The sequence below is a fragment of the Euphorbia lathyris genome, chromosome 6 (genome assembly GCF_963576675.1).
Source record: "Euphorbia lathyris chromosome 6, ddEupLath1.1, whole genome shotgun sequence".
In the NCBI taxonomy this organism is placed as follows: Eukaryota; Viridiplantae; Streptophyta; class Magnoliopsida; order Malpighiales; family Euphorbiaceae; genus Euphorbia; species Euphorbia lathyris.
The window spans coordinates 86,032,972-86,042,528 of record NC_088915.1 but is presented as its reverse complement, the minus strand read 5'-3'; positions in this window follow the sequence as shown (position 1 = coordinate 86,042,528).

The window sequence follows — 9,557 nt, the reverse complement described above, 5'->3', positions numbered from 1 at the left end:
TTGATCATTACACCTCCCTTGGCCGTGGGAATGTAAAGTGTTAAGTGGCGAATGGAGATAAGAGCTGCAACTTCAGAGATAAAAGGTCGCCCGAGGATGATATTGTAAGCTAACTGACCATCCAAGACCGAAAACTCTAAATCTCCCCTCCAAACTTGATCATCGTCTGTAAGCTCACAGTCCAAAGTAACTTGGCCTTTTGTTTGAATAGTATGTCCCGTTACTCCCAAGATATCGACCACGGTTGGCTCTACTTGAACAGGATCAATCCTGAGTTTGGCGAAAGCTCCTCGGGTAATGACATTGCATGAACTTCTGGTATCAATCATTACCCTTTTCATCTCCCAGCCTTCAACCATCATAGTGACGACCAGAGCATCTGCATGGGGTGGTATCTCCGGACCTGCCTCTGAAAAGGGGCGATTTAATGACGTTCTGTCAAGGGCAGTAGTCCTTGCCTTTTTCACCGTTGGCTGGTACCCAGATCCGCCTGCTATGACATTGATGGTACCCTTTCCTTTCTTCTTTGGGTCTTCCCTGGGTCTGTCACCTTCTCCTCTTTTGCCTTCCATTTGGATGAACCGATCCAATTTTCCCCTTTCTATGAGACGCTCAATTTCTCGAGCTAATTCCCAGCATGCATCAGTGTCATGGCCATTTTTCCTGTGGTACTTACAATAGTTTTTAGGGTTTTTACCATTATTGGTATACTCCCCCCCCCCCTTTGGTTCGGGGTATGAAATGCTCCGCTTGTGTTGGCTGTTCTCGATCCACATAAGAACTTCACTCTTAGAAGCATTGAGATGTGTAAAGGAGGTGACAAACGTTGATTTATTCCTAGAATCTCTTCGCTTACTTCGGGAGGAAGGATCCTGACGCTTGTCTTTGTCCCGATCTCGAAGACGAGATTCGCCCCTGTCTCTTTTTGGCGATGATGGTGAACCTCGGCGAATGTCGTCTACCTCTATAAAATCTTTACAACGCTCCATCAGCTCCACCATGCTGGTGGGTTTCTTTCGGATGAGATCTTCCTGCAAACTCTTGCAGGTAGTATTTCTTACGAAACATTCCACAGCTACGGAGATATCTACATCAACGATTTGTATGCACAATTGGTTGAAAGTGTCCACATACTCCCGAAGGGGTTCATTCGCTTTCTGGTTTAACTCAAAAAGCTTTCCAGATTTTACCACTGCAGGAATACAACCGGCGAATTTAGCACAAAATTCCCTGCTTAATTGATCAAAGCTGTTTATCGAGCCCGGAGGTAGAGATTGAAACCACAGATAGGCTGGGCCCCCCAGTGTGGTGACAAACATTTTGCAGAGCACGGGCTCGGTGGCTCGATTGAGCCTGGCCAATATTCGATATTTTCGAACGTGAGCTTCTGGATTATCTTTGCCTGTGTATATTGCGAGATTGGGAATCTTAAAAGCTCTTTCTGTCTCCTCCGCCTCAATCCAAGCTGCAAAAGGCGAATCTCTATTGGCGAACGGGTTGTGCCTGGCATTTTCTTCATTCATACGGAGCACCAGGGCCCTTACCCTATCATCAAAATTTTCCGGATCCGCCCTGGGACGGCCTCTTCGTGGCGATCTGTTTGGAGAAGAAGTAGAAGAAGAAGAACTTGAATCAGACGATGGATCTGATGGCGAACGTCTTCCTCCATTACCGCGTCCACTTCCTCCTCCACCTTCTCCTCCACCACCACCTCTCCCTCCATTTCCTCCACCTGGGGGAGTCGGACCGTTTCCTCCCCCCTGGCCTCCTGACGGGATATGTCCAACAGTCCCTGAAGGCGGCGGCGGTGGTGGTCCACTTGCATGGGATGCCTTTTCTGGCCTTTTACTTCGCCTACGGCCAGTAGATGGGGGCGATCTGCCACGACGGGAGGATCTTGCTCGTCGGGGCGAAGGTGACCTTATCCGCTTATCTTTCTCTTTTCTATGCTTCTTGCGAGTTGGCCCTTTAGATCCGCCAAGGGATAAATTCGTCTGTGGTCGCCTGGGTATATCGGACCCACCAAGATTCAACCCCGGACCCCCAGATCCGCCAGGAAGGGTCGTATCATTTCTTTGACTTCCTTCACCAGGGAATAACTCCCGATTAATTGGTCGCTCGCCACCTGATGTCGTGGCCGTTAACATGGAATCCGTGTTGTGAGCTTGAAGAAACGAGGAGCTATGGGTACCTGGTCCAAGGCCAAAGTTTAACAAAGGCAAAGATGAAACGGTTGAAGTAGACGTCGTACTCCAACGCGGAGGAAGAGTCATGTATGTTCGAAGGCGATTTCCTATCTCGAGTCCATATCGCGCCTCGATATCTTGTGCACACATATTGATAAAAGCAGCGGTAGGCATGTTATTGTCGACATGCGTTATTGGAGCGGTTGTATCGGTGCGACCAGCACTAGATGGTGTAACTAACGGTGTTTCAATCCCTGAGGAGGGATTTTCACCTCCGTTGGTCATTGCGTTTTCAGCGTGAACGAAAAAACCCTTTGTTTGATTAAGGATTCCACGTTCACCGCACCAATGTTAACTTGAGGAAAAATCCTTGATCGGAGCACTTCCCTGTGAGGTGCCGTTGGGATCGGCCGGGGACACTCCGATGCCAAAGTCAGTAAGATGGATCAAGGAAACCAACGGAATTGACAAGAATGGTGAGAATGTGTGTGTACCTTGATAACTTAGGGGATCAGGCTATATATATAGCTGGAAAGTCGTAACCTTCAGGTAACTAGAAAGTCTCCATTAATGCCTCATTAATGGCGGTTACAGGTTATTCTGAACCTGGCGGATTAACTAATTAATAACTCATTAATGATCTTTTATGGCCGAGTCAGCGGCCAGCCGTTATAGAGGCGAAGGGTGAGATTCGCCCTATAGGTCCGCCAGCGGATCTCTCTGAGCTGATCTGGGGAGATCCGCCAACCAGCTTCCTTTTGGAGACACTACGCGGCATACTTTGAGGTGAATATCCCTTTTGGTCCTCAAGATAATATCTCAATGTTATCACTTATATATCCGTAAATAAATAAACGCACACACCATGAATCATGCATATAAAATCATGCATACATACTAATGGATACCGTTCGCGCAGACGTCATCATTAAGCGATTGTGGTACCGAGAGAGCAGTCGGCTAGTTAGGCAGTTTGACCAATTACAGATTGACAGTTCTGAATCGGCAGTTGTGGCTTCGGAATCATCTTCGTCCGAGTATACTCAGTTTTCAGCCAGTATGTCTGCGACCGATGAAAAAGTGGCCGGATTGGAAAACTCTGTGAACAACATTAATGAGCAATTAGCGGTGATAGCGGCCCAGTTAGCTAAGCTGGCCATGAGAGATGACAAAAGTGGCAGTAAACACGCTGAGAATGAGGTGAATGATGGCCCTCGCTTTGGGAACGAGGATGATTATCAGGATTATATTCGAGAACAGCTTGAGAAAGAGAAAGCTAAGGAAGAGGAGTGGAAACAACACATCACGCAGGAGGTGCAGGATCTACGTGGGGGAAGTTCCGGGAGTCAGGACTTTTATAACTTGAAGAATTGTTTATCGGCAACGGCTTTGCCTTTGAAATTCCGGCTCCCTGACATGAAAAAGTTCGATGGAACTGGGGATCCCACTGCCCACATGAATCAGTATGTCGCTGTAATGAAGCACACGATCCTGACTGAGGATCAAGTCCTGGGACTGTTTAACACTTACCTAGAGGGGCTGCCCTCACATGGTTTCATGCATTGCCGATGGTAACGAAGAGGGATTGGAAGGAATTAGCGAAGTCATTCATCGCTCAGTATAGCTTCAATACCATGCTTGAGGTCACTTTGAAAGAGCTAGAGAGCACTAAGCAGCGGACTGGGGAGTCATTTTCCGATTTTGTAAGGAGATGGAGGGCCAAGGCCGCGGTTATGAAACAAAAGCCGCTTGAGCAGGATCAGATCCGAATGGTAGTCGGTAACACATTGCCGTATATTAAGAATGAGTTGCGGTGTATGCCTTTTACCGATTTCAATCAGATGTATAGCTGTGCCTTGACCGTTGAGGGGGATGGAGAGCCGAAGAAAGCATATACCAAGTGGACGAAGTCTGGATATAGTCTCGGAGGGCCAAGTGCGAGTAGAGACATTGCTGCAGTAAAAGTGCTTGATCTTAATGCTATCGAAAAGAGGCGGTTCGCCAAGTTTGATCAGACTTACGCAAAAGTTTTTGAACGTTTGCAGAAAAAGGGATTGTTGAAAGCCCTTACCCCTTATAATAAAGCTCCACCTACTCCGCGGATACAGGCTAGAGGGTATTGTGAGTTCCACAGCAGTTATAGGCATACAATTGAGGATTGTGAGAGGCTGAAACACGAAATCCAAGATTTAATCGAGGAGAAAAAGATAGCTGATCCTTCGTCAGTGAACCCTTCCACTAGGCGTAATCCATTCCCTAATCATAGGGTGAGCATGATCGGAGTTGGTTTGACAGAATGCGTAGTGATGGAATCCTTCGAGGAGAACGTAGAGGAGTTGCTGGATTCCGACGAAAGGAACAATGTAGGAAATGGTCTATATGTGTCCTTCCTTGGCGAGGAACAAGAGGATGAACCGATGGGAGAGAGATTGGATGGTGGAGCACCGTATGATGAAGATAGTGCCAAAGAGACCGGAGAAGGGTCATCTCGAACTATTGTGCCTAATTTGGGTCTGTTTAGTGGAGGGGGAAATCCCGAGGTGCACTTGCGTGAATATATACGCGATATGTTTGTTGAATCCTTCGGGGTGGATGAGATTGCTCAGTGGTTCCATCATTCGCTGATAGGCGAGCCTTTGGGGTGGTTTCACTCATTACCCGACTCTTGCAAGTATGATTGGGATCAATTGTCAGATCTATTTCTAGAAAAGTATCAAAGAGCTGAGGACAGGACTGCAGAGCGCTTTGCGATGCAGATCGGACCTATCAAGCGTCCGCTACCGAGGGTCAGTAAGTATAATGGCAACAAAGATCCGATGGAACACCTTCATTTCTACTTGTCGGCCATGGCGCCCTTGGGTTTTAAGGAAGAAGAGATCACCAGCTTGTTCTGTAATTCATTGATGGGTGAGCCGTTGATGTGGTATATGTCACTTCCGATGTATGTTAAGACCGATTGGGTGGGAATGACGAAGAGGTTTATCAAAGAGTATACGGTATGGATGTTGGCGGATCAAACCCCGGACTCCCCCTCTTATGAAACGCCCGAGGCAGTGTTGGCAATGCCTAGGTATGGTGGATACCAGGATCCTGTTGAGCATGCGAGGTTATTCCGCAACCATATGTACGACGCCGGATTCCCGCCATGTGAATTACATGAACATTTCCCGGAAACTTTAATGGGAGAAGCCTTGTTGTGGCACCAAGGCCTATCAGAGGAGGAAATGGGTCATTGGATACCGCTTAGGAGTGTTTTTGTGGTGAGATATGAGATGTATGTTCCATGGACGGGATCTCTGGAAGATCTGGATAGGATCAGGCAATTCCCCGAGGAACCATTCGTGGATTATGCTAGGAGGTGGAGGCACCGGTATGAGCAGTGTCACGAAACAATGAGTGATAAGCTGCAGCTTATGTGCATACAGAGAGGAGCTATTCCATTGGCAGCTAAAAGGATGAGCAGAGTGTCCCTCCGAGATTACAATGATCTGATAGGTTGGGCTTTATATGGATCAGCGGATCCTTTTTATTTGAATCCGAACGTTCCTCACGTTATGGATTTAATGATTGTGGATATTTGGGAAAGTTCCTCGGACGAGAAAGATGCTAATCGGAGGATTCCTATCAATATTTGGGATGAATCAGATGATGAGCCAGAAATCGCCGCCATGACAAGATCAGGTCGAGTGGCCGAGGGAAAGGCACCTACGGTTGAGACTGAGATAGGGGAAGGGTCGGCTCCTAAGTCCGATGACCAAGTTCTTGAGCAATTCGAGAAGACACAAGCTAAGTCCACGGTGTGGGAAGTTTTATGCCATTCCAAGTACCATCGTGAGAACCTGATGAAAGAGCTGCAGAATTTGGTTATTAGTACCGATACCGAACCGGCAGCACTAGTAGGGGCAATCATGGCTCGAAAGAAAACTGAAATCACGTTTATCGACGAGGATCTCCCAGAAGAGGGGAAGGCTCACAATAAGCTTTTGTACATCCGAGCGGAAATCAACGGGAAGAAGACTAGCTGTGTGATGGTCGATGATGGATCGGCTATTAATGTCTGCCCGTTGAAACTCTTGTCTAAGTTGGGAGTGGAAAGAGGAGACTTGACAGCCTCGGAAACTGTGATTAGGGCTTATGATGATAGCCGTAGGCATATTGAAGGAGTCTTTAAGGCCAAGTTGAAAGTGGGGCCGCATGAAGAAGAAACTGAGTTCACGGTGCTGGATATCCCGGTAACCTTTGCTGTATTGTTGGGACACCCATGGTTCCACAAGTTGGGAGGTGTGCCCTCCACGCTCCATCAGATGATCAAGTTCCCCTTCGGGGAGGAGATAGTGACAATTAGAGCTGAGAAATTGAGCTCGGTGGCAGCATTGGGAATTGAGCCTCAACTGTTCTCCGGATTCCAAGTTTCTGGGATCTACGAGTCTAGCATGACCTCCGATGTGGTGAAAATGATGAAAGGGGGTTTCATCCCCGTATGGGCTTGGGAGCACACCATCAAGGGTTGCCAGAATTTCCGGATTTCAAGAGTCAGAAAACCCGAAGGGGTTTGGGATATGAACAGGGAGGTCCGTCCAACGCAAGTGGTGAAGGAAAGGTGGGCCTAAGGAAGTCTTTTATGAACGAGGGGCACGGAAAGGTTTATTCGGGGACTCCCGAGTCATGGACTAGCACCGAAGGAAAGATTCTGCCAGGTTTTAAGATCTTCAATGATGTTATTGACTGGGGCAAAGGAAAGGCAAGTTGCGTTGTCGAGGAGATTATGATGTTAGATTTGAATGCCGAGGAGCAGGTCATTACTATTGAGGCCTCTGTGGGAGCGGTGGACGAGCCCAGTACCTCCAAAGCTTATGAGAAACCCGAGAACCCTGATGATGAAAATTGTATTACGGCTTTATTTGAATCAGATGATGTACTCGCCAATACTATCAATGAAATGAATTCTGATTTTGCTTACTTGCTTGATGTTGATCATGATCATTCCATGCATTCTCATTCATATAACATGCCTACATTTGAAATCAATGCAATAGAAATGTCAACTTTCAATCTTGGCACGGATGAAAATCCTAAACTTATACAAATTGCTCAAGAATTAACTATTGAAGAGAGGAAAGAATTTGAGAGAATAATAAAAAAATACGAAATAGTGTTTGCTTGGACGTACGAAGACATGCCAGGAATCGATCGATCAATCGTAACTCACCGTATTCCGACATACCCCGATGCTAAGCCCGTGAAACAGAAACTCCGACGCATGAGACCGGAATGGGCAGATAAGATCAGAGAAGAAGTGAAGAAGCAGTTAAAAGCAGGGTTCATCGAAGTAATCGACTATCCCCCTTGGGTCGCAAATGTAGTGCCCATCGCGAAGAAGGACGGCAAAGTGAGAATGTGCGTCGATTATAGAGATCTTAACAAAGCATGCCCGAAAGATGAGTTCTCATTGCCTCATATTGACGTATTGATCGATAGTGCAGCATCGAGCGTCTTACACACGAATGTGGATGGTTTCATGGGCTACATGCAAGTTCAGATGGCTGAGAAACACAAAGCAAAAACTTCGTTCACAACTGAGTGGGGAACATACTGCTACAGGGTGATGCCGTTTGGTTTGAAGAATGCCGGGGCAACTTACCAGCGAATGGCTACAGCACTGTTCCATGATATGATACACAAGGAGGTGGAAGTTTATGTGGATGACATGATGGTCAAATCAGAGACGAGAGAGGGGCATTTTGCTGCACTCGAGAAGTTTTTGGCCCGAATTGCAGAATTCAAGCTAAGGTTAAACCCGAAGAAGTGCTTCTTCGGCGTTTCATCGGGGAAAATCTTAGGCTATATAATCGGAAACAAGGGAATTGAGGTAGATCCCAACAAAGTGAAGGCCATACGAGAAATGCCGGCACCAAAGAATGAGAAAGAAGTGAGAGGGTTTCTGGGGCAGGTTCAGTATATCAGCCGGTTAATAGCAAGACTCACTGCAATCTGCGAGCCGATCTTTAAGTTGCTACGGAAAGATCAACCCACGATTTGGAATGATAAGTGTCAGCAGGCCTTAGAGAAGGTCCGAGATTACTTGTCTAATCCGCCAATTCTGAGACCGCCTAAACTGGGAAAATCGCTGCTCCTCTATGTGGCAATCGAGGAGCGATCCATTGGGGCAATGCTGGCCCAGGAAGGGGACACGGGCGTGGAGCACGCGGTATATTATCTGAGTAAGAAGTTCCTGGAGTACGAGCTTAAGTATAACATGATCGAAAAGACGTGCATAGCAGTAGTATGGCTAACAAAGAAACTACGAAACTATTTTCAATCTTACAAAGTGATCATTATTTCCCGGATGGACCCCGTGAAGTATCTGTACCGAACTCCGTCTCTAACAGGGAAGCTAGCCCGATGGTTGTTGCTTTTGTCCGAGTTTGATATTGAATACGTAACGAAGAAGGTTATCAAGGGGAGGGCCGTAGCAGAATTTCTGGCCAACCAACCCCTGAGCGCAGAAGAAGAAGAGATAAACTATGATTTCCCCGATGAGCACTTGAACGCAATAGAAGTTATACCATGGAAAATGTTCTTTGATGGAGCAGTTAATCCGAATGGAGCCGGAGTAGGGGTATTACTTATCTCACCAGAGGGAGAAAGGATCCCGATGGCAAAGAAGTTATCCTTCCCTCTCACCAACAATATGGCCGAATACGAAGCATGCAACTATGGGTTGGAATCACTAGCAGCACTGGGGGCATCATATGTTGAAATTTGGGGCGACTCGAAGCTGATCATCGAACAGGCACAGGGAAACTGGGAAGTGAGGGAAGAAAGGCTACGTCTATACCTAGACCAGCTAGAAGGGTTGGCACAAAGGTTCAAGGAATGTCGTTTTTATCATATCCCTCGAGCACGGAACCAGGCTGCGGACGCTTTGGCCACTTTAGTGTCAGTTTGGGACAACCCCCAGAACCTTGCCTCGAAACCGTTGGTATTGAGGAGATCTCACAAACCATGCTACGAAGACGTAATGCTGTTAGGGGCAGATGAAAAACCGTGGTATTTCGATATCGTGAACTTCATGAAGAGGGGAACATACCCGGCAGAGTCGGAACTTAGAGATCAAGATGTGATTAGAAGGTTAGCTCAGCAGTTCGTCATCCACAACGATTTGCTTTATAAAAGGCACACCGATGGGTTACAACTGAGGTGCTTGGATGCGGGAGAAGCCCGCGAGGCAATGGAATCGGTACACTCAGGAATTTGCGGGGCCCACATGGGAGGAGCGGCGTTAGCAAAGAAAATCATCAGGCAAGGCTTCTATTGGCTCACCATGGAAAGAGATTGTAACGAATATGCAAAGAAATGCCACGATTGTCA